Below are 21,063 nucleotides of genomic sequence, written 5' to 3' on the forward strand. Positions count from 1 at the left end.
TGGGCTCCTCTGAGTCTTGCTGTTACATGGGGATTCAGTTGTCTGAAAAAACGCGTTTATTTCGGGCTGAAAAACACGTTTTGAAAAGTGTGCTGTTACTGTCCCATAACTTACATGGGGTTGACCAAACTTGCAGAAACATGTTTATTTCTGCTGAAAAACACGTTTTGACCCTTCCTGCACACTGGGGTTAAGAGCTGAGTGTGTGGGCTCCTCTGAGCCTTGCTGTTACATGGTGATTCAGTTGTCTGAAAAAACGCGTTTATTTCGGGCTGAAAAACACGTTTTGAAAAGTGTTCTGTTACTGCCCCATAACTTACATGGGGTTGACCAAACTTGCAGAAACATGTTTATTTCTGCTGAAAAACACGTTTTGACCCTTTCTGCACACTGGGGTTAAGATCTGAGTGTGTGGGCTCCTCTGAGCCTTGCTGTTACATGGGGATTCAGTTGTCTGAAAAAACGCGTTTATTTCGGGCTGAAAAACACGTTTTGAAAAGTGTGCTGTTACTGTCCCATAACTTACATGGGGTTGACCAAACTTGCAGAAACATGTTTATTTCTGCTGAAAAACACGTTTTGACACTTTCTGCACACTGCGGTTAAGAGCTGAGTGTGTGGGCTCTTCTGAGCCTTGCTGTTGCATGGGGATTCAGTTGTCTGAAAAAACGCGTTTATTTCGGGCTGAAAAACACGTTTTGAAAAGTGTTCTGTTACTGCCCCATAACTTACATGGGGTTGACCAAACTTGCAGAAACATGTTTATTTCTGCTGAAAAACACGTTTTGACCCTTCCTGCACACTGGGGTTAAGATCTGAGTGTGTGGGCTCCTCTGAGCCTTGCTGTTACATGGGGATTCAGTTGTCTGAAAAAACGCGTTTATTTCGGGCTGAAAAACACGTTTTGAAAAGTGTGCTGTTACTGTCCCATAACTTACATGGGGTTGACCAAACTTGCAGAAACATGTTTATTTCTGCTGAAAAACACGTTTTGACACTTTCTGCACACTGGGGTTAAGAGCTGAGTGTGTGGGCTCTTCTGAGCCTTGCTGTTGCATGGGGATTCAGTTGTCTGAAAAAACGCGTTTATTTCGGGCTGAAAAACACGTTTTGAAAAGTGTTCTGTTACTGCCCCATAACTTACATGGGGTTGACCAAACTTGCAGAAACATGTTTATTTCTGCTGAAAAACACGTTTTGACCCTTTCTGCACACTGGGGTTAAGATCTGAGTGTGTGGGCTCCTCTGAGCCTTGCTGTTACATGGGGATTCAGTTGTCTGAAAAAACGCGTTTATTTCGGGCTGAAAAACACGTTTTGAAAAGTGTGCTGTTACTGTCCCATAACTTACATGGGGTTGACCAAACTTGCAGAAACATGTTTATTTCTGCTGAAAAACACGTTTTGACACTTTCTGCACACTGGGGCTAAGAGCTGAGTGTGTGGGCTCCTCTGAGCCTTGCTGTTACATGGGGATTCAGTTGTCTGAAAAAACGCGTTTATTTCGGGCTGAAAAACACGTTTTGAAAAGTGTTCTGTTACTGCCCCATAACTTACATGGGGTTGACCAAACTTGCAGAAACATGTTTATTTCTGCTGAAAAACACGTTTTGACTCTTTCTGCACACTGGGGTTAAGAGCTGAGTGTGTGGGCTCTTCTGAACCTTGCTGTTACATGGGGATTCAGTTGTCTGAAAAAACGCGTTTATTTCGGGCTGAAAAACACGTTTTGAAAAGTGTTCTGTTACTTCCCCATAACTTACATGGGGTTAACCAAACTTGCAGAAACATGTTTATTTCTGCTGAAAAACACGTTTTTACCCTTTCTGCACACTAGGGTTAAGATCTGAGTGTGTGGGCTCCTCTGAGTCTTGCTGTTACATGGGGATTCAGTTGTCTGAAAAAACGCGTTTATTTCGGGCTGAAAAACACGTTTTGAAAAGTGTGCTGTTACTGTCCCATAACTTACATGGGGTTGACCAAACTTGCAGAAACATGTTTATTTCTGCTGAAAAACACGTTTTGACCCTTCCTGCACACTGGGGTTAAGAGCTGAGTGTGTGGGCTCCTCTGAGCCTTGCTGTTACATGGTGATTCAGTTGTCTGAAAAAACGCGTTTATTTCGGGCTGAAAAACACGTTTTGAAAAGTGTTCTGTTACTGCCCCATAACTTACATGGGGTTGACCAAACTTGCAGAAACATGTTTATTTCTGCTGAAAAACACGTTTTGACCCTTTCTGCACACTGGGGTTAAGATCTGAGTGTGTGGGCTCCTCTGAGCCTTGCTGTTACATGGGGATTCAGTTGTCTGAAAAAAACCCGTTTATTTCGGGCTGAAAAACACGTTTTGAAAAGTGTGCTGTTACTGTCCCATAACTTACATGGGGTTGACCAAACTTGCAGAAACATGTTTATTTCTGCTGAAAAACACGTTTTGACCCTTCCTGCACACTGGGGTTAAGAGCTGAGTGTGTGGGCTCCTCTGAGCCTTGCTGTTACATGGTGATTCAGTTGTCTGAAAAAACGCGTTTATTTCGGGCTGAAAAACACGTTTTGAAAAGTGTTCTGTTACTGCCCCATAACTTACATGGGGTTGACCAAACTTGCAGAAACATGTTTATTTCTGCTGAAAAACACGTTTTGACCCTTTCTGCACACTGGGGTTAAGATCTGAGTGTGTGGGCTCCTCTGAGCCTTGCTGTTACATGGGGATTCAGTTGTCTGAAAAAACGCGTTTATTTCGGGCTGAAAAACACGTTTTGAAAAGTGTGCTGTTACTGTCCCATAACTTACATGGGGTTGACCAAACTTGCAGAAACATGTTTATTTCTGCTGAAAAACACGTTTTGACACTTTCTGCACACTGGGGTTAAGAGCTGAGTGTGTGGGCTCTTCTGAGCCTTGCTGTTGCATGGGGATTCAGTTGTCTGAAAAAACGCGTTTATTTCGGGCTGAAAAACACGTTTTGAAAAGTGTTCTGTTACTGCCCCATAACTTACATGGGGTTGACCAAACTTGCAGAAACATGTTTATTTCTGCTGAAAAACACGTTTTGACCCTTCCTGCACACTGGGGTTAAGAGCTGAGTGTGTGGGCTCTTCTGAGCCTTCCTGTTACATGGTGATTCAGTTGTCTGAAAAAACGCGTTTATTTCGGGCTGAAAAACACGTTTTGAAAAGTGTTCTGTTACTGCCCCATAACTTACATGGGGTTGACCAAACTTGCAGAAACATGTTTATTTCTGCTGAAAAACACGTTTTGACCCTTTCTGCACACTGGGGTTAAGATCTGAGTGTGTGGGCTCCTCTGAGCCTTGCTGTTACATGGGGATTCAGTTGTCTGAAAAAACGCGTTTATTTCGGGCTGAAAAACACGTTTTGAAAAGTGTGCTGTTACTGTCCCATAACTTACATGGGGTTGACCAAACTTGCAGAAACATGTTTATTTCTGCTGAAAAACACGTTTTGACACTTTCTGCACACTGGGGCTAAGAGCTGAGTGTGTGGGCTCCTCTGAGCCTTGCTGTTACATGGGGATTCAGTTGTCTGAAAAAAACGCGTTTATTTCGGGCTGAAAAACACGTTTTGAAAAGTGTTCTGTTACTGCCCCATAACTTACATGGGGTTGACCAAACTTGCAGAAACATGTTTATTTCTGCTGAAAAACACGTTTTGACTCTTTCTGCACACTGGGGTTAAGAGCTGAGTGTGTGGGCTCTTCTGAGCCTTGCTGTTGCATGGGGATTCAGTTGTCTGAAAAAACGCGTTTATTTCGGGCTGAAAAACACGTTTTGAAAAGTGTTCTGTTACTGCCCCATAACTTACATGGGGTTGACCAAACTTGCAGAAACATGTTTATTTCTGCTGAAAAACACGTTTTGACCCTTCCTGCACACTGGGGTTAAGAGCTGAGTGTGTGGGCTCCTCTGAGCCTTGCTGTTACATGGTGATTCAGTTGTCTGAAAAAACGCGTTTATTTCGGGCTGAAAAACACGTTTTGAAAAGTGTTCTGTTACTGCCCCATAACTTACATGGGGTTGACCAAACTTGCAGAAACATGTTTTTTTCTGCTGAAAAACACGTTTTGACCCTTTCTGCACACTGGGGTTAAGATCTGAGTGTGTGGGCTCTTCTGAGCCTTGCTGTTACATGGTGATTCAGTTGTCTGAAAAAACGCGTTTATTTCGGGCTGAAAAACACGTTTTGAAAAGTGTTCTGTTACTGCCCCATAACTTACATGGGGTTGACCAAACTTGCAGAAACATGTTTATTTCTGGTGAAAAACACGTTTTGACCCTTTCTGCACACTGGGGTTAAGATCTGAGTGTGTGGGCTCCTCTGAGCCTTGCTGTTACATGGGGATTCAGTTGTCTGAATAAACGCGTTTATTTCGGGCTGAAAAACACGTTTTGAAAAGTGTTCTGTTACTTCCCCATAACTTACATGGGGTTAACCAAACTTGCAGAAACATGTTTATTTCTGCTGAAAAACACGTTTTTACCCTTTCTGCACACTAGGGTTAAGATCTGAGTGTGTGGGCTCCTCTGAGTCTTGCTGTTACATGGGGATTCAGTTGTCTGAAAAAACGCGTTTATTTCGGGCTGAAAAACACGTTTTGAAAAGTGTGCTGTTACTGTCCCATAACTTACATGGGGTTGACCAAACTTGCAGAAACATGTTTATTTCTGCTGAAAAACACGTTTTGACCCTTCCTGCACACTGGGGTTAAGAGCTGAGTGTGTGGGCTCCTCTGAGCCTTGCTGTTACATGGTGATTCAGTTGTCTGAAAAAACGCGTTTATTTCGGGCTGAAAAACACGTTTTGAAAAGTGTTCTGTTACTGCCCCATAACTTACATGGGGTTGACCAAACTTGCAGAAACATGTTTATTTCTGCTGAAAAACACGTTTTGACCCTTTCTGCACACTGGGGTTAAGATCTGAGTGTGTGGGCTCCTCTGAGCCTTGCTGTTACATGGGGATTCAGTTGTCTGAAAAAACGCGTTTATTTCGGGCTGAAAAACACGTTTTGAAAAGTGTGCTGTTACTGTCCCATAACTTACATGGGGTTGACCAAACTTGCAGAAACATGTTTATTTCTGCTGAAAAACACGTTTTGACACTTTCTGCACACTGCGGTTAAGAGCTGAGTGTGTGGGCTCTTCTGAGCCTTGCTGTTGCATGGGGATTCAGTTGTCTGAAAAAACGCGTTTATTTCGGGCTGAAAAACACGTTTTGAAAAGTGTTCTGTTACTGCCCCATAACTTACATGGGGTTGACCAAACTTGCAGAAACATGTTTATTTCTGCTGAAAAACACGTTTTGACCCTTCCTGCACACTGGGGTTAAGATCTGAGTGTGTGGGCTCCTCTGAGCCTTGCTGTTACATGGGGATTCAGTTGTCTGAAAAAACGCGTTTATTTCGGGCTGAAAAACACGTTTTGAAAAGTGTGCTGTTACTGTCCCATAACTTACATGGGGTTGACCAAACTTGCAGAAACATGTTTATTTCTGCTGAAAAACACGTTTTGACACTTTCTGCACACTGGGGTTAAGAGCTGAGTGTGTGGGCTCTTCTGAGCCTTGCTGTTGCATGGGGATTCAGTTGTCTGAAAAAACGCGTTTATTTCGGGCTGAAAAACACGTTTTGAAAAGTGTTCTGTTACTGCCCCATAACTTACATGGGGTTGACCAAACTTGCAGAAACATGTTTATTTCTGCTGAAAAACACGTTTTGACCCTTTCTGCACACTGGGGTTAAGATCTGAGTGTGTGGGCTCCTCTGAGCCTTGCTGTTACATGGGGATTCAGTTGTCTGAAAAAACGCGTTTATTTCGGGCTGAAAAACACGTTTTGAAAAGTGTGCTGTTACTGTCCCATAACTTACATGGGGTTGACCAAACTTGCAGAAACATGTTTATTTCTGCTGAAAAACACGTTTTGACACTTTCTGCACACTGGGGCTAAGAGCTGAGTGTGTGGGCTCCTCTGAGCCTTGCTGTTACATGGGGATTCAGTTGTCTGAAAAAACGCGTTTATTTCGGGCTGAAAAACACGTTTTGAAAAGTGTTCTGTTACTGCCCCATAACTTACATGGGGTTGACCAAACTTGCAGAAACATGTTTATTTCTGCTGAAAAACACGTTTTGACTCTTTCTGCACACTGGGGTTAAGAGCTGAGTGTGTGGGCTCTTCTGAACCTTGCTGTTACATGGGGATTCAGTTGTCTGAAAAAACGCGTTTATTTCGGGCTGAAAAACACGTTTTGAAAAGTGTTCTGTTACTTCCCCATAACTTACATGGGGTTAACCAAACTTGCAGAAACATGTTTATTTCTGCTGAAAAACACGTTTTTACCCTTTCTGCACACTAGGGTTAAGATCTGAGTGTGTGGGTTCCTCTGAGTCTTGCTGTTACATGGGGATTCAGTTGTCTGAAAAAACGCGTTTATTTCGGGCTGAAAAACACGTTTTGAAAAGTGTGCTGTTACTGTCCCATAACTTACATGGGGTTGACCAAACTTGCAGAAACATGTTTATTTCTGCTGAAAAACACGTTTTGACCCTTCCTGCACACTGGGGTTAAGAGCTGAGTGTGTGGGCTCCTCTGAGCCTTGCTGTTACATGGTGATTCAGTTGTCTGAAAAAACGCGTTTATTTCGGGCTGAAAAACACGTTTTGAAAAGTGTTCTGTTACTGCCCCATAACTTACATGGGGTTGACCAAACTTGCAGAAACATGTTTATTTCTGCTGAAAAACACGTTTTGACCCTTTCTGCACACTGGGGTTAAGATCTGAGTGTGTGGGCTCCTCTGAGCCTTGCTGTTACATGGGGATTCAGTTGTCTGAAAAAACGCGTTTATTTCGGGCTGAAAAACACGTTTTGAAAAGTGTGCTGTTACTGTCCCATAACTTACATGGGGTTGACCAAACTTGCAGAAACATGTTTATTTCTGCTGAAAAACACGTTTTGACCCTTCCTGCACACTGGGGTTAAGAGCTGAGTGTGTGGGCTCCTCTGAGCCTTGCTGTTACATGGTGATTCAGTTGTCTGAAAAAACGCGTTTATTTCGGGCTGAAAAACACGTTTTGAAAAGTGTTCTGTTACTGCCCCATAACTTACATGGGGTTGACCAAACTTGCAGAAACATGTTTATTTCTGCTGAAAAACACGTTTTGACCCTTTCTGCACACTGGGGTTAAGATCTGAGTGTGTGGGCTCCTCTGAGCCTTGCTGTTACATGGGGATTCAGTTGTCTGAAAAAACGCGTTTATTTCGGGCTGAAAAACACGTTTTGAAAAGTGTGCTGTTACTGTCCCATAACTTACATGGGGTTGACCAAACTTGCAGAAACATGTTTATTTCTGCTGAAAAACACGTTTTGACACTTTCTGCACACTGGGGTTAAGAGCTGAGTGTGTGGGCTCTTCTGAGCCTTGCTGTTGCATGGGGATTCAGTTGTCTGAAAAAACGCGTTTATTTCGGGCTGAAAAACACGTTTTGAAAAGTGTTCTGTTACTGCCCCATAACTTACATGGGGTTGACCAAACTTGCAGAAACATGTTTATTTCTGCTGAAAAACACGTTTTGACCCTTCCTGCACACTGGGGTTAAGAGCTGAGTGTGTGGGCTCCTCTTAGCCTTGCTGTTACATGGTGATTCAGTTGTCTGAAAAAACGCGTTTATTTCGGGCTGAAAAACACGTTTTGAAAAGTGTTCTGTTACTGCCCCATAACTTACATGGGGTTGACCAAACTTGCAGAAACATGTTTATTTCTGCTGAAAAACACGTTTTGACCCTTTCTGCACACTGGGGTTAAGATCTGAGTGTGTGGGCTCCTCTGAGCCTTGCTGTTACATGGGGATTCAGTTGTCTGAAAAAACGCGTTTATTTCGGGCTGAAAAACACGTTTTGAAAAGTGTGCTGTTACTGTCCCATAACTTACATGGGGTTGACCAAACTTGCAGAAACATGTTTATTTCTGCTGAAAAACACGTTTTGACACTTTCTGCACACTGGGGTTAAGAGCTGAGTGTGTGGGCTCTTCTGAGCCTTGCTGTTGCATGGGGATTCAGTTGTCTGAAAAAACGCGTTTATTTCGGGCTGAAAAACACGTTTTGAAAAGTGTTCTGTTACTGCCCCATAACTTACATGGGGTTGACCAAACTTGCAGAAACATGTTTATTTCTGCTGAAAAACACGTTTTGACTCTTTCTGCACACTGGGGTTAAGAGCTGAGTGTGTGGGCTCTTCTGAACCTTGCTGTTACATGGGGATTCAGTTGTCTGAAAAAACGCGTTTATTTCGGGCTGAAAAACACGTTTTGAAAAGTGTTCTGTTACTTCCCCATAACTTACATGGGGTTAACCAAACTTGCAGAAACATGTTTATTTCTGCTGAAAAACACGTTTTTACCCTTTCTGCACACTAGGGTTAAGATCTGAGTGTGTGGGCTCCTCTGAGTCTTGCTGTTACATGGGGATTCAGTTGTCTGAAAAAACGCGTTTATTTCGGGCTGAAAAACACGTTTTGAAAAGTGTGCTGTTACTGTCCCATAACTTACATGGGGTTGACCAAACTTGCAGAAACATGTTTATTTCTGCTGAAAAACACGTTTTGACCCTTCCTGCACACTGGGGTTAAGAGCTGAGTGTGTGGGCTCCTCTGAGCCTTGCTGTTACATGGTGATTCAGTTGTCTGAAAAAACGCGTTTATTTCGGGCTGAAAAACACGTTTTGAAAAGTGTTCTGTTACTGCCCCATAACTTACATGGGGTTGACCAAACTTGCAGAAACATGTTTATTTCTGCTGAAAAACACGTTTTGACCCTTTCTGCACACTGGGGTTAAGATCTGAGTGTGTGGGCTCCTCTGAGCCTTGCTGTTACATGGGGATTCAGTTGTCTGAAAAAACGCGTTTATTTCGGGCTGAAAAACACGTTTTGAAAAGTGTGCTGTTACTGTCCCATAACTTACATGGGGTTGACCAAACTTGCAGAAACATGTTTATTTCTGCTGAAAAACACGTTTTGACACTTTCTGCACACTGGGGTTAAGAGCTGAGTGTGTGGGCTCTTCTGAGCCTTGCTGTTGCATGGGGATTCAGTTGTCTGAAAAAACGCGTTTATTTCGGGCTGAAAAACACGTTTTGAAAAGTGTTCTGTTACTGCCCCATAACTTACATGGGGTTGACCAAACTTGCAGAAACATGTTTATTTCTGCTGAAAAACACGTTTTGACCCTTCCTGCACACTGGGGTTAAGAGCTGAGTGTGTGGGCTCCTCTGAGCCTTGCTGTTACATGGTGATTCAGTTGTCTGAAAAAACGCGTTTATTTCGGGCTGAAAAACACGTTTTGAAAAGTGTTCTGTTACTGCCCCATAACTTACATGGGGTTGACCAAACTTGCAGAAACATGTTTATTTCTGCTGAAAAACACGTTTTGACCCTTTCTGCACACTGGGGTTAAGATCTGAGTGTGTGGGCTCCTCTGAGCCTTGCTGTTACATGGGGATTCAGTTGTCTGAAAAAACGCGTTTATTTCGGGCTGAAAAACACGTTTTGAAAAGTGTGCTGTTACTGTCCCATAACTTACATGGGGTTGACCAAACTTGCAGAAACATGTTTATTTCTGCTGAAAAACACGTTTTGACACTTTCTGCACACTGCGGTTAAGAGCTGAGTGTGTGGGCTCTTCTGAGCCTTGCTGTTGCATGGGGATTCAGTTGTCTGAAAAAACGCGTTTATTTCGGGCTGAAAAACACGTTTTGAAAAGTGTTCTGTTACTGCCCCATAACTTACATGGGGTTGACCAAACTTGCAGAAACATGTTTATTTCTGCTGAAAAACACGTTTTGACCCTTCCTGCACACTGGGGTTAAGATCTGAGTGTGTGGGCTCCTCTGAGCCTTGCTGTTACATGGGGATTCAGTTGTCTGAAAAAACGCGTTTATTTCGGGCTGAAAAACACGTTTTGAAAAGTGTGCTGTTACTGTCCCATAACTTACATGGGGTTGACCAAACTTGCAGAAACATGTTTATTTCTGCTGAAAAACACGTTTTGACACTTTCTGCACACTGGGGTTAAGAGCTGAGTGTGTGGGCTCTTCTGAGCCTTGCTGTTGCATGGGGATTCAGTTGTCTGAAAAAACGCGTTTATTTCGGGCTGAAAAACACGTTTTGAAAAGTGTTCTGTTACTGCCCCATAACTTACATGGGGTTGACCAAACTTGCAGAAACATGTTTATTTCTGCTGAAAAACACGTTTTGACACTTTCTGCACACTGGGGCTAAGAGCTGAGTGTGTGGGCTCCTCTGAGCCTTGCTGTTACATGGGGATTCAGTTGTCTGAAAAAACGCGTTTATTTCGGGCTGAAAAACACGTTTTGAAAAGTGTTCTGTTACTGCCCCATAACTTACATGGGGTTGACCAAACTTGCAGAAACATGTTTATTTCTGCTGAAAAACACGTTTTGACTCTTTCTGCACACTGGGGTTAAGAGCTGAGTGTGTGGGCTCTTCTGAACCTTGCTGTTACATGGGGATTCAGTTGTCTGAAAAAACGCGTTTATTTCGGGCTGAAAAACACGTTTTGAAAAGTGTTCTGTTACTTCCCCATAACTTACATGGGGTTAACCAAACTTGCAGAAACATGTTTATTTCTGCTGAAAAACACGTTTTTACCCTTTCTGCACACTAGGGTTAAGATCTGAGTGTGTGGGCTCCTCTGAGTCTTGCTGTTACATGGGGATTCAGTTGTCTGAAAAAACGCGTTTATTTCGGGCTGAAAAACACGTTTTGAAAAGTGTGCTGTTACTGTCCCATAACTTACATGGGGTTGACCAAACTTGCAGAAACATGTTTATTTCTGCTGAAAAACACGTTTTGACCCTTCCTGCACACTGGGGTTAAGAGCTGAGTGTGTGGGCTCCTCTGAGCCTTGCTGTTACATGGTGATTCAGTTGTCTGAAAAAACGCGTTTATTTCGGGCTGAAAAACACGTTTTGAAAAGTGTTCTGTTACTGCCCCATAACTTACATGGGGTTGACCAAACTTGCAGAAACATGTTTATTTCTGCTGAAAAACACGTTTTGACCCTTTCTGCACACTGGGGTTAAGATCTGAGTGTGTGGGCTCCTCTGAGCCTTGCTGTTACATGGGGATTCAGTTGTCTGAAAAAACGCGTTTATTTCGGGCTGAAAAACACGTTTTGAAAAGTGTGCTGTTACTGTCCCATAACTTACATGGGGTTGACCAAACTTGCAGAAACATGTTTATTTCTGCTGAAAAACACGTTTTGACCCTTCCTGCACACTGGGGTTAAGAGCTGAGTGTGTGGGCTCCTCTGAGCCTTGCTGTTACATGGTGATTCAGTTGTCTGAAAAAACGCGTTTATTTCGGGCTGAAAAACACGTTTTGAAAAGTGTTCTGTTACTGCCCCATAACTTACATGGGGTTGACCAAACTTGCAGAAACATGTTTATTTCTGCTGAAAAACACGTTTTGACCCTTTCTGCACACTGGGGTTAAGATCTGAGTGTGTGGGCTCCTCTGAGCCTTGCTGTTACATGGGGATTCAGTTGTCTGAAAAAACGCGTTTATTTCGGGCTGAAAAACACGTTTTGAAAAGTGTGCTGTTACTGTCCCATAACTTACATGGGGTTGACCAAACTTGCAGAAACATGTTTATTTCTGCTGAAAAACACGTTTTGACACTTTCTGCACACTGGGGTTAAGAGCTGAGTGTGTGGGCTCTTCTGAGCCTTGCTGTTGCATGGGGATTCAGTTGTCTGAAAAAACGCGTTTATTTCGGGCTGAAAAACACGTTTTGAAAAGTGTTCTGTTACTGCCCCATAACTTACATGGGGTTGACCAAACTTGCAGAAACATGTTTATTTCTGCTGAAAAACACGTTTTGACCCTTCCTGCACACTGGGGTTAAGAGCTGAGTGTGTGGGCTCCTCTTAGCCTTGCTGTTACATGGTGATTCAGTTGTCTGAAAAAACGCGTTTATTTCGGGCTGAAAAACACGTTTTGAAAAGTGTTCTGTTACTGCCCCATAACTTACATGGGGTTGACCAAACTTGCAGAAACATGTTTATTTCTGCTGAAAAACACGTTTTGACCCTTTCTGCACACTGGGGTTAAGATCTGAGTGTGTGGGCTCCTCTGAGCCTTGCTGTTACATGGGGATTCAGTTGTCTGAAAAAACGCGTTTATTTCGGGCTGAAAAACACGTTTTGAAAAGTGTGCTGTTACTGTCCCATAACTTACATGGGGTTGACCAAACTTGCAGAAACATGTTTATTTCTGCTGAAAAACACGTTTTGACACTTTCTGCACACTGGGGTTAAGAGCTGAGTGTGTGGGCTCTTCTGAGCCTTGCTGTTGCATGGGGATTCAGTTGTCTGAAAAAACGCGTTTATTTCGGGCTGAAAAACACGTTTTGAAAAGTGTTCTGTTACTGCCCCATAACTTACATGGGGTTGACCAAACTTGCAGAAACATGTTTATTTCTGCTGAAAAACACGTTTTGACTCTTTCTGCACACTGGGGTTAAGAGCTGAGTGTGTGGGCTCTTCTGAACCTTGCTGTTACATGGGGATTCAGTTGTCTGAAAAAACGCGTTTATTTCGGGCTGAAAAACACGTTTTGAAAAGTGTTCTGTTACTTCCCCATAACTTACATGGGGTTAACCAAACTTGCAGAAACATGTTTATTTCTGCTGAAAAACACGTTTTTACCCTTTCTGCACACTAGGGTTAAGATCTGAGTGTGTGGGCTCCTCTGAGTCTTGCTGTTACATGGGGATTCAGTTGTCTGAAAAAACGCGTTTATTTCGGGCTGAAAAACACGTTTTGAAAAGTGTGCTGTTACTGTCCCATAACTTACATGGGGTTGACCAAACTTGCAGAAACATGTTTATTTCTGCTGAAAAACACGTTTTGACCCTTCCTGCACACTGGGGTTAAGAGCTGAGTGTGTGGGCTCCTCTGAGCCTTGCTGTTACATGGTGATTCAGTTGTCTGAAAAAACGCGTTTATTTCGGGCTGAAAAACACGTTTTGAAAAGTGTTCTGTTACTGCCCCATAACTTACATGGGGTTGACCAAACTTGCAGAAACATGTTTATTTCTGCTGAAAAACACGTTTTGACCCTTTCTGCACACTGGGGTTAAGATCTGAGTGTGTGGGCTCCTCTGAGCCTTGCTGTTACATGGGGATTCAGTTGTCTGAAAAAACGCGTTTATTTCGGGCTGAAAAACACGTTTTGAAAAGTGTGCTGTTACTGTCCCATAACTTACATGGGGTTGACCAAACTTGCAGAAACATGTTTATTTCTGCTGAAAAACACGTTTTGACACTTTCTGCACACTGGGGTTAAGAGCTGAGTGTGTGGGCTCTTCTGAGCCTTGCTGTTGCATGGGGATTCAGTTGTCTGAAAAAACGCGTTTATTTCGGGCTGAAAAACACGTTTTGAAAAGTGTTCTGTTACTGCCCCATAACTTACATGGGGTTGACCAAACTTGCAGAAACATGTTTATTTCTGCTGAAAAACACGTTTTGACCCTTCCTGCACACTGGGGTTAAGAGCTGAGTGTGTGGGCTCCTCTGAGCCTTGCTGTTACATGGTGATTCAGTTGTCTGAAAAAACGCGTTTATTTCGGGCTGAAAAACACGTTTTGAAAAGTGTTCTGTTACTGCCCCATAACTTACATGGGGTTGACCAAACTTGCAGAAACATGTTTATTTCTGCTGAAAAACACGTTTTGACCCTTTCTGCACACTGGGGTTAAGATCTGAGTGTGTGGGCTCCTCTGAGCCTTGCTGTTACATGGGGATTCAGTTGTCTGAAAAAACGCGTTTATTTCGGGCTGAAAAACACGTTTTGAAAAGTGTGCTGTTACTGTCCCATAACTTACATGGGGTTGACCAAACTTGCAGAAACATGTTTATTTCTGCTGAAAAACACGTTTTGACACTTTCTGCACACTGCGGTTAAGAGCTGAGTGTGTGGGCTCTTCTGAGCCTTGCTGTTGCATGGGGATTCAGTTGTCTGAAAAAACGCGTTTATTTCGGGCTGAAAAACACGTTTTGAAAAGTGTTCTGTTACTGCCCCATAACTTACATGGGGTTGACCAAACTTGCAGAAACATGTTTATTTCTGCTGAAAAACACGTTTTGACCCTTCCTGCACACTGGGGTTAAGATCTGAGTGTGTGGGCTCCTCTGAGCCTTGCTGTTACATGGGGATTCAGTTGTCTGAAAAAACGCGTTTATTTCGGGCTGAAAAACACGTTTTGAAAAGTGTGCTGTTACTGCCCCATAACTTACATGGGGTTGACCAAACTTGCAGAAACATGTTTATTTCTGCTGAAAAACACGTTTTGACCCTTTCTGCACACTGGGGTTAAGATCTGAGTGTGTGGGCTCCTCTGAGCCTTGCTGTTACATGGGGATTCAGTTGTCTGAAAAAACGCGTTTATTTCGGGCTGAAAAACACGTTTTGAAAAGTGTGCTGTTACTGTCCCATAACTTTCATGGGGTTGACCAAACTTGCAGAAACATGTTTATTTCTGCTGAAAAACACGTTTTGACACTTTCTGCACACTGGGGCTAAGAGCTGAGTGTGTGGGCTCCTCTGAGCCTTGCTGTTACATGGGGATTCAGTTGTCTGAAAAAACGCGTTTATTTCGGGCTGAAAAACACGTTTTGAAAAGTGTTCTGTTACTGCCCCATAACTTACATGGGGTTGACCAAACTTGCAGAAACATGTTTATTTCTGCTGAAAAACACGTTTTGACCCTTCCTGCACACTGGGGTTAAGAGCTGAGTGTGTGGGCTCTTCTGAGCCTTGCTGTTACATGGTGATTCAGTTGTCTGAAAAAACGCGTTTATTTCGGGCTGAAAAACACGTTTTGAAAAGTGTTCTGTTACTGCCCCATAACTTACATGGGGTTGACCAAACTTGCAGAAACATGTTTATTTCTGCTGAAAAACACGTTTTGACCCTTTCTGCACACTGGGGTTAAGATCTGAGTGTGTGGGCTCCTCTGAGCCTTGCTGTTACATGGGGATTCAGTTGTCTGAAAAAACGCGTTTATTTCGGGCTGAAAAACACGTTTTGAAAAGTGTGCTGTTACTGTCCCATAACTTACATGGGGTTGACCAAACTTGCAGAAACATGTTTATTTCTGCTGAAAAACACGTTTTGACACTTTCTGCACACTGGGGCTAAGAGCTGAGTGTGTGGGCTCCTCTGAGCCTTGCTGTTACATGGGGATTCAGTTGTCTGAAAAAAACGCGTTTATTTCGGGCTGAAAAACACGTTTTGAAAAGTGTTCTGTTACTGCCCCATAACTTACATGGGGTTGACCAAACTTGCAGAAGCATGTTTATTTCTGCTGAAAAACACGTTTTGACTCTTTCTGCACACTGGGGTTAAGAGCTGAGTGTGTGGGCTCTTCTGAGCCTTGCTGTTGCATGGGGATTCAGTTGTCTGAAAAAACGCGTTTATTTCGGGCTGAAAAACACGTTTTGAAAAGTGTTCTGTTACTGCCCCATAACTTACATGGGGTTGACCAAACTTGCAGAAACATGTTTATTTCTGCTGAAAAACACGTTTTGACCCTTCCTGCACACTGGGGTTAAGAGCTGAGTGTGTGGGCTCCTCTTAGCCTTGCTGTTACATGGTGATTCAGTTGTCTGAAAAAACGCGTTTATTTCGGGCTGAAAAACACGTTTTGAAAAGTGTTCTGTTACTGCCCCATAACTTACATGGGGTTGACCAAACTTGCAGAAACATGTTTATTTCTGCTGAAAAACACGTTTTGACCCTTTCTGCACACTGGGGTTAAGATCTGAGTGTGTGGGCTCCTCTGAGCCTTGCTGTTACATGGGGATTCAGTTGTCTGAAAAAACGCGTTTATTTCGGGCTGAAAAACACGTTTTGAAAAGTGTGCTGTTACTGTCCCATAACTTACATGGGGTTGACCAAACTTGCAGAAACATGTTTATTTCTGCTGAAAAACACGTTTTGACACTTTCTGCACACTGGGGTTAAGAGCTGAGTGTGTGGGCTCTTCTGAGCCTTGCTGTTGCATGGGGATTCAGTTGTCTGAAAAAACGCGTTTATTTCGGGCTGAAAAACACGTTTTGAAAAGTGTTCTGTTACTGCCCCATAACTTACATGGGGTTGACCAAACTTGCAGAAACATGTTTATTTCTGCTGAAAAACACGTTTTGACCCTTTCTGCACACTGGGGTTAAGATCTGAGTGTGTGGGCTCCTCTGAGCCTTGCTGTTACATGGGGATTCAGTTGTCTGAAAAAACGCGTTTATTTCGGGCTGAAAAACACGTTTTGAAAAGTGTTCTGTTACTGCCCCATAACTTACATGGGGTTGACCAAACTTGCAGAAACATGTTTATTTCTGCTGAAAAACACGTTTTGACTCTTTCTGCACACTGGGGTTAAGAGCTGAGTGTGTGGGCTCTTCTGAACCTTGCTGTTACATGGGGATTCAGTTGTCTGAAAAAACGCGTTTATTTCGGGCTGAAAAACACGTTTTGAAAAGTGTTCTGTTACTTCCCCATAACTTACATGGGGTTAACCAAACTTGCAGAAACATGTTTATTTCTGCTGAAAAACACGTTTTTACCCTTTCTGCACACTAGGGTTAAGATCTGAGTGTGTGGGCTCCTCTGAGTCTTGCTGTTACATGGGGATTCAGTTGTCTGAAAAAACGCGTTTATTTCGGGCTGAAAAACACGTTTTGAAAAGTGTGCTGTTACTGTCCCATAACTTACATGGGGTTGACCAAACTTGCAGAAACATGTTTATTTCTGCTGAAAAACACGTTTTGACCCTTCCTGCACACTGGGGTTAAGAGCTGAGTGTGTGGGCTCCTCTGAGCCTTGCTGTTACATGGTGATTCAGTTGTCTGAAAAAACGCGTTTATTTCGGGCTGAAAAACACGTTTTGAAAAGTGTTCTGTTACTGCCCCATAACTTACATGGGGTTGACCAAACTTGCAGAAACATGTTTATTTCTGCTGAAAAACACGTTTTGACCCTTTCTGCACACTGGGGTTAAGATCTGAGTGTGTGGGCTCCTCTGAGCCTTGCTGTTACATGGGGATTCAGTTGTCTGAAAAAACGCGTTTATTTCGGGCTGAAAAACACGTTTTGAAAAGTGTGCTGTTACTGTCCCATAACTTACATGGGGTTGACCAAACTTGCAGAAACATGTTTATTTCTGCTGAAAAACACGTTTTGACACTTTCTGCACACTGGGGTTAAGAGCTGAGTGTGTGGGCTCTTCTGAGCCTTGCTGTTGCATGGGGATTCAGTTGTCTGAAAAAACGCGTTTATTTCGGGCTGAAAAACACGTTTTGAAAAGTGTTCTGTTACTGCCCCATAACTTACATGGGGTTGACCAAACTTGCAGAAACATGTTTATTTCTGCTGAAAAACACGTTTTGACCCTTCCTGCACACTGGGGTTAAGAGCTGAGTGTGTGGGCTCTTCTGAGCCTTGCTGTTACATGGTGATTCAGTTGTCTGAAAAAACGCGTTTATTTCGGGCAGAAAAACACGTTTTGAAAAGTGTTCTGTTACTGCCCCATAACTTACATGGGGTTGACCAAACTTGCAGAAACATGTTTATTTCTGCTGAAAAACACGTTTTGACCCTTTCTGCACACTGGGGTTAAGATCTGAGTGTGTGGGCTCCTCTGAGCCTTGCTGTTACATGGGGATTCAGTTGTCTGAAAAAACGCGTTTATTTCGGGCTGAAAAACACGTTTTGAAAAGTGTGCTGTTACTGTCCCATAACTTACATGGGGTTGACCAAACTTGCAGAAACATGTTTATTTCTGCTGAAAAACACGTTTTGACACTTTCTGCACACTGGGGCTAAGAGCTGAGTGTGTGGGCTCCTCTGAGCCTTGCTGTTACATGGGGATTCAGTTGTCTGAAAAAAACGCGTTTATTTCGGGCTGAAAAACACGTTTTGAAAAGTGTTCTGTTACTGCCCCATAACTTACATGGGGTTGACCAAACTTGCAGAAACATGTTTATTTCTGCTGAAAAACACGTTTTGACTCTTTCTGCACACTGGGGTTAAGAGCTGAGTGTGTGGGCTCTTCTGAGCCTTGCTGTTGCATGGGGATTCAGTTGTCTGAAAAAACGCGTTTATTTCGGGCTGAAAAACACGTTTTGAAAAGTGTTCTGTTACTGCCCCATAACTTACATGGGGTTGACCAAACTTGCAGAAACATGTTTATTTCTGCTGAAAAACACGTTTTGACCCTTCCTGCACACTGGGGTTAAGAGCTGAGTGTGTGGGCTCCTCTTAGCCTTGCTGTTACATGGTGATTCAGTTGTCTGAAAAAACGCGTTTATTTCGGGCTGAAAAACACGTTTTGAAAAGTGTTCTGTTACTGCCCCATAACTTACATGGGGTTGACCAAACTTGCAGAAACATGTTTATTTCTGCTGAAAAACACGTTTTGACCCTTTCTGCACACTGGGGTTAAGATCTGAGTGTGTGGGCTCCTCTGAGCCTTGCTGTTACATGGGGATTCAGTTGTCTGAAAAAACGCGTTTATTTCGGGCTGAAAAACACGTTTTGAAAAGTGTGCTGTTACTGTCCCATAACTTACATGGGGTTGACCAAACTTGCAGAAACATGTTTATTTCTGCTGAAAAACACGTTTTGACACTTTCTGCACACTGGGGTTAAGAGCTGAGTGTGTGGGCTCTTCTGAGCCTTGCTGTTGCATGGGGATTCAGTTGTCTGAAAAAACGCGTTTATTTCGGGCTGAAAAACACGTTTTGAAAAGTGTTCTGTTACTGCCCCATAACTTACATGGGGTTGACCAAACTTGCAGAAACATGTTTATTTCTGCTGAAAAACACGTTTTGACCCTTTCTGCACACTGGGGTTAAGATCTGAGTGTGTGGGCTCCTCTGAGCCTTGCTGTTACATGGGGATTCAGTTGTCTGAAAAAACGCGTTTATTTCGGGCTGAAAAACACGTTTTGAAAAGTGTGCTGTTACTGTCCCATAACTTACATGGGGTTGACCAAACTTGCAGAAACATGTTTATTTCTGCTGAAAAACACGTTTTGACACTTTCTGCACACTGGGGCTAAGAGCTGAGTGTGTGGGCTCCTCTGAGCCTTGCTGTTACATGGGGATTCAGTTGTCTGAAAAAACGCGTTTATTTCGGTCTGAAAAACACGTTTTGAAAAGTGTTCTGTTACTGCCCCATAACTTACATGGGGTTGACCAAACTTGCAGAAACATGTTTATTTCTGCTGAAAAACACGTTTTGACTCTTTCTGCACACTGGGGTTAAGAGCTGAGTGTGTGGGCTCTTCTGAACCTTGCTGTTACATGGGGATTCAGTTGTCTGAAAAAACGCGTTTATTTCGGGCTGAAAAACACGTTTTGAAAAGTGTTCTGTTACTTCCCCATAACTTACATGGGGTTAACCAAACTTGCAGAAACATGTTTATTTCTGCTGAAAAACACGTTTTTACCCTTTCTGCACACTAGGGTTAAGATCTGAGTGTGTGGGCTCCTCTGAGTCTTGCTGTTACATGGGGATTCAGTTGTCTGAAAAAACGCGTTTATTTCGGGCTGAAAAACACGTTTTGAAAAGTGTGCTGTTACTGTCCCATAACTTACATGGGGTTGACCAAACTTGCAGAAACATGTTTATTTCTGCTGAAAAACACGTTTTGACCCTTCCTGCACACTGGGGTTAAGAGCTGAGTGTGTGGGCTCCTCTGAGCCTTGCTGTTACATGGTGATTCAGTTGTCTGAAAAAACGCGTTTATTTCGGGCTGAAAAACACGTTTTGAAAAGTGTTCTGTTACTGCCCCATAACTTACATGGGGTTGACCAAACTTGCAGAAACATGTTTATTTCTGCTGAAAAACACGTTTTGACCCTTTCTGCACACTGGGGTTAAGATCTGAGTGTGTGGGCTCCTCTGAGCCTTGCTGTTACATGGGGATTCAGTTGTCTGAAAAAACGCGTTTATTTCGGGCTGAAAAACACGTTTTGAAAAGTGTGCTGTTACTGTCCCATAACTTACATGGGGTTGACCAAACTTGCAGAAACATGTTTATTTCTGCTGAAAAACACGTTTTGACACTTTCTGCACACTGGGGTTAAGAGCTGAGTGTGTGGGCTCTTCTGAGCCTTGCTGTTGCATGGGGATTCAGTTGTCTGAAAAAACGCGTTTATTTCGGGCTGAAAAACACGTTTTGAAAAGTGTTCTGTTACTGCCCCATAACTTACATGGGGTTGACCAAACTTGCAGAAACATGTTTATTTCTGCTGAAAAACACGTTTTGACCCTTCCTGCACACTGGGGTTAAGAGCTGAGTGTGTGGGCTCCTCTTAGCCTTGCTGTTACATGGTGATTCAGTTGTCTGAAAAAACGCGTTTATTTCGGGCTGAAAAACACGTTTTGAAAAGTGTTCTGTTACTGCCCCATAACTTACATGGGGTTGACCAAACTTGCAGAAACATGTTTATTTCTGCTGAAAAACACGTTTTGACCCTTTCTGCACACTGGGGTTAAGATCTGAGTGTGTGGGCTCCTCTGAGCCTTGCTGTTACATGGGGATTCAGTTGTCTGAAAAAACGCGTTTATTTCGGGCTGAAAAACACGTTTTGAAAAGTGTGCTGTTACTGTCCCATAACTTACATGGGGTTGACCAAACTTGCAGAAACATGTTTATTTCTGCTGAAAAACACGTTTTGACACTTTCTGCACACTGGGGTTAAGAGCTGAGTGTGTGGGCTCTTCTGAGCCTTGCTGTTGCATGGGGATTCAGTTGTCTGAAAAAACGCGTTTATTTCGGGCTGAAAAACACGTTTTGAAAAGTGTTCTGTTACTGCCCCATAACTTACATGGGGTTGACCAAACTTGCAGAAACATGTTTATTTCTGCTGAAAAACACGTTTTGACTCTTTCTGCACACTGGGGTTAAGAGCTGAGTGTGTGGGCTCTTCTGAACCTTGCTGTTACATGGGGATTCAGTTGTCTGAA

The sequence above is a fragment of the Lepisosteus platostomus genome, chromosome 9 (genome assembly GCF_059453375.1).
Source record: "Lepisosteus platostomus isolate fLepPlt1 chromosome 9, fLepPlt1.hap1, whole genome shotgun sequence".
Taxonomy (NCBI): Eukaryota; Metazoa; Chordata; class Actinopteri; order Semionotiformes; family Lepisosteidae; genus Lepisosteus; species Lepisosteus platostomus.